A 5,416-nucleotide genomic window follows, 5' to 3' on the forward strand; every position below is an offset into this window, starting at 1 on the left:
TGACGTCAGTAAAAGGCACAGGGCACAGGCACGCCACCTGCTCATTCCCCTCTCCTCTCATGGCTCCTCAATTTCCCTCCCGTCTCCACCCTCTTCCCTTTTCCTTTCTGCCCCCTCCACACCTGGCTTCACATTTGCAACCATCTGTGGGATGCACACTGTATTTTGTGTAAGCCCTCATACCTGGTGTTATTTATTTCACTATGTTTCTGACTCTTTTCCTTTAGGACTATTTTAAAGCTCAGTTGGTATTGTAGGATGAATACCTAACCTACTGTAATTGTAAATTTCTGAAAATATCTTTCTTCTGCTTTTGCACTTGATTAATAGCTTCTGTGGGTATAGCATTCCAGGTTGACAATCATCTACCTTCAGGACATTCTGTGATCTTCTCATTCCCAGAGTTGCTGCTGGGAGAGCTGAAGCCATTGTGAGTCTCGATTCTTTGTACGGTGCTTTTTTCTTCACTCCCTGGAAGCTTGCAGAATCTTCTTTTGTCCTGGTTGGTCTGAAATTTCACAACACTGGGCCTTAGTGTGGGTCTATTTTTACCCATCGCACTGGGCCCTTTCAACCTTCATTCTTGGAAAAGTTTCTTGAAGTGTGTTTTAAAGACCTCTCACCATCTTCCCTGTTCCCTCCTCCTGGACACTCACCTCCTGGACCGGGCCTCCCATTTCTTATATTTTCTCCCCTTTTTCACTCTGTCATTTTGTTCTATTTTCTGATAGAATCTTTCAACCACACCTTCCAACACTTCCACTGAGTCTTCCATGTCTGCCATCATGTTGTTACTTTCCCAAAGTGCCTTTGGATGTTGTTGTTTCCTAAATGTCGCTTTTTTATAGTATCCCTTTCTTGATTCATAGCTGAAAATCTCATCTCTCTGAAGATGTTAAGGGCAGGCACAGTCTCTGTTTCCTCCAGAGTTAAAATCTTTTTTCATTGAGATATAATCCACCTAATATAAAATTCATCCTTTTAAAGTACATAATCCAGACTTCCCTGGTGGCACAGTGGTTTAGAATCTGTCTGCCAATGCAGGGTCTAAGCCTTGGTCTGGGAAGATCCCACATGCCACGGAGCAACTAAGCCTATGCACCACAACTACTGAGCCCTCTACTGAGCGCTCTAGAGCCCACGAGCCACAACTACTGAGCCCGCATGCCACAACTACTGAACCTGCTCCCTAGAGACTGCGAGCCACAACTGCCGAGCCCATGCACCACAACGACAGAAGCACGCACACCCTAGAGCCCGTGCTGCAACTACTGAGTCCACATGCTGTGATACTGAAACCCACATGCTCTAGGGCCCATGTGCCACAACTACTGAGCCCACGTGCTGCAAGTACTGAAGCCCATGTACCTAGAGGGGCCATGCTCCGCAACAGGAGAAGCCACCACAATGAGAAGCCTGTGCACCGCAATGAAAAGAAGCTCCCCCTCACTGCAAATAGAGAAAGCCCATGTGCAGCAACGAAACCCAACACAGTGAAAAAAAGTACATAATCCAGTTGGGTTTTTTTCTAATATATTCACAAAGTTGTGCAACATTTAATCTCCTTTTTGGATCTCTAAATTTGTCTGTTGGGGACATTTCATACAATTGAAATCATATGTGACTTGTGTTATATTTGATTCTCAGGCCCCTTCAGTTGAAATGCCCTCTTTAAAGCAATTCATAGCCAACCTGCTTCCAGAGATAATCAACAGGGATCGCAGGTTTTTCTATTAATCACCTTTATTAACAGATCTAGGAAGGGAACTGGGAGACTTTCTAGACCAACATCCTCATGTTTCTCCTGGAGAAACTCAAAGAGGCCAAGTGGGAACCCCAAGTGCATGGCAGGTGAGTCGCAGGTTTGGCATCACTTCTGTGGGACGAGAGGAAGGTGTGGGAGAAGATGGCTCCAGCACCTGAAGGGGGACTAGGAAAGGGGCTGTGAAAGGCCAGCAGAGAGGAAACGTGAAAAGGGACTCATCACCCTCCCCAGTCCCCACACCTAGGTCTGACCAGGAAGATACAAGGTCCAGAAAGGAAGCCTTTGGAGGACTCTGTCACTGGTTGAATCTTGTCCCCCAAAATGATGCCCTAGAACATTACCTTATTTGGATTATTTGCAGTTATAACTAATTAAATTCAGAACTGATCATACTGAATTAGGGTGGGCCCTTCCCTAATCCCACATGACTGCTGTCCCTATAAAGAGAGGATACTCAGAGACAGAGATGCAGGGAGAAGGCCAGGTGAAGACGGAGGCAGAGATTGAAGTGATGTGTCTACAAGCCAAGGAGTGCCAAGGAGTGCCAAGGATTGCTAGAAACCAGCAGAAGCTGGGCAAAGTAAGGAAGGACCCTCCCCTACAGGTTTCAGGGGAGCACCACCCTGCTGACACCTTGATGGGCTCCAAAACTTTGAGAATAGCTTTCTGTGGTTTAAGCTTTCCAGTTCGTGGAACTTTGTGACCGCAGCCCCAGGACACTCACACGGCATCCAAGGCACGAGGGTAAGGCTTGGGTTTAGCTGCTACTCTGCCTTTAGCCTTTTTCCTCATCCTTATTTTGACTGATCTTACAAAAGTAACTGCTTTCAGACCCATTGTGTTCACTCTCCATAAGCATAAACGTCCCCACTTGCCTTAGTCGATTCCCCGCCTGTGCTCTGCAGGGGCCTTGAACTGTAGGGATCTTAGCTCTGAGCCCTGGGGGCCAGCCGGGAAGGAAATGGGGGGAGGACTTGCCGAGCCTGCTGTGCCCAATACCTCTGCTGCCACATAAAAGGCACGCTGGACATATTTAGAATGATGTCAAATTCTACCCCCAACACGCCATTACACACGTGAGGTAGGCTGAGGCCAGCCTACCTGACTGGTATCCTGAGCTGTAGAGCATTCTTGACTAGTATCCTTGGCTAGTGAAAAATGATGCCCTTATTCAAACTGTAAGTGAAAGATAATGTCATAAGTGGGAGGGGAAAATGGCAAAAGTGAAAACCCAAAAGTGCCACTTGTCTAGTAAAAGAGAAAGTGTTTCACTAATTTAAGTTGTAAAGTCAGTACATGATGATTCAAAACACTAAAATTACATAGAAGCATATAGAGTCAAAACAGAAGTGCCTCTGCCTCTGTTTTCACCCCCAAAACCTGTCCTCCGCATTCGGACTCCCCAGGAACTACTATATATAATATGTGCTGAGTCCGCCTAGCGGAAGACTCTCCATTGCCCATACAGACATGCTGTAACACCGTCTGTTTCATTTCATTGTATTTTAAAAGCACAGCGTCTGACAACTTCCTTTTTCACTCGTTAGTACGTTATCGACATCTTCCCACATCAAGGAAGAGAGACTTATCTCAGAAAGTAACTGTGAATCGGTCTTGGGGTAGCTCTGGAAAATATCTGGGTGATTATAAATTTACAGTGTGCCTTGGGGAAACATACCACATGTTTCTATGGGTACAATTTGCAGCACGTGAATCTGACACACCACAAAGGCTGGGGAGAAATAGATTTGAAGGAGATCAACAGGAGAAATGGGAAAAAATTAAGCAGCCAATTTTACCGCTAAGACTTCCTGCCATATATGTCAACAGTTATGGATGATTAGACATTTTGTCAATGGAGAAAGGAGTTGAAAAGCCAGGGGAAATGATATATTTTTATCTCAGGTCAAGTAGAAGGTAGACCTAATTTACCTAGTGCAAGGATGGCTAATGTACAATTTCATTCCTAAACCTTAAAATTCGGAGAGGTAAATTGCATAGAAAAACAAAAATGTGACCCAAAAAAGTGTTTAATAAAGTAGAAGACTTTATCTTCTTGAAGAGGATAAACAATCCTGAGATTCAGTAATTCCTTGAGAACCTTAGAAAAACAAAATTCAAGATATTTTAGACATGGAGAAAGGCAGAATGAATTTTCCCTACCCTGATAAATCATGTTATATGAGGTTCTCAACCAGGGCAATTTTGCCCCTCAACCCCCCGCAGGGGACATGTGGCAATGCCTGGAAACAGCTTTGAATGTCACCCTGGGGTGGGGGGGAGGAAAGAGTGCTACCGGCATTTGTGGGTGGAGGTCAGTGTTGATGCTCAACATTCTACAGCATATAGGACAGCCCCCAATGACGAAAAATAATCCAGCACAAAATGTTAGAACTGATGAGGCTGAGAAGCCCTGTGTTATAGCTTTTCTAAAGGGATTGCTTTTTGTCTTATAATGGGTATGAAATCCTATTTAACCAACTTCATAAACACATCCAGAACAGATTCATACCATTTTCTTGTGAATCTAAACCAATCCAAACTCTACTCCCCGACTCTCCCACCAAAAAAGTTGGAGTGAAACTTTCGAATGAGATTTACTGCACTTGTAAAACTATGAAGTAAGGGTAAACAGTGGTACCCAAAACACAGAACAGGATTTCTAGGCGGGCAAGACACGAGTTCAGATGCTGGAGGGGAAGGCTGATTCTCAGGGAGCTGATCCGGGCACCATTGTGTACCTCACAATAAACCTACTCGTAGCTTGAAATGACACTCCGAGCCTGGGGAACATGGTTTAAAATGATTTCCATCATAGAGCGAAGGAATAGAAACTCAGCCTCATCTGTGGTTAGTTGCCTAATAGGACACACACACACACACACACACACACACACACACACACACACACACCACTTATTCTGGATTTTTGTGAATACAGTCCAGTTCAAGCCTAGGAGAAAATCATGGCCAGAAAAATCTCCCCTTTTATCACTGGGTACCAGCCATAGGTATTAGTCTCTGGAGCCCTGCATGAGTTTAACTTGTCACCACTCTACCTCCACCCCACCCGGGAACAGCTATGGATTTTGTACTCCTGAGGTCACCTTGGGTATTAGTACAGGTTGCATATCTCATTGCCTCACACGTGCTTTCAAAGTCACCATTGTCTTTTAGTAAGTCATCTGAAGCTCTTTAAGCCCCCCAGCGAGGCAAAAGAATGTAGCATGTCTCAGACAGACAGCAGCAGCATCGTGTACTTAAACTGTTTACTTAAGGGCAGGGAGTCATAGACAGTGGGTGAGCCAGGAGTTTCATCAATAGGTTCACAGTGGCCTTAGAAAAATCCATGCAGTAACCACAGGACCAGAGATGACGGAGAATTAGTTCCACGAGGCCTCTGAGGGAATGAGGGCTGCCACCCAGCACTGTGCAGTTCAGACCCAGCTCGAAGGCTCCACCCAGGGGTCCGGGGAGGCTGAGTCCAGCCCCCACTGGCTGTCTTGTTCTGCCCCAAGAGCGGGGCTTTCCTCTAACCCTCACAGGACACAGTATCGACTCACAAAAGCCTGATGAAGATGTTTTGGAGGAAAATGCAGAACGATAGCCATTCTCGGTCTTACAATGAGGGGGTCCCTCCAAAGTAGCTTT

The sequence above is a fragment of the Lagenorhynchus albirostris genome, chromosome 5 (genome assembly GCF_949774975.1).
Source record: "Lagenorhynchus albirostris chromosome 5, mLagAlb1.1, whole genome shotgun sequence".
Lineage (NCBI taxonomy): Eukaryota > Metazoa > Chordata > Mammalia > Artiodactyla > Delphinidae > Lagenorhynchus > Lagenorhynchus albirostris.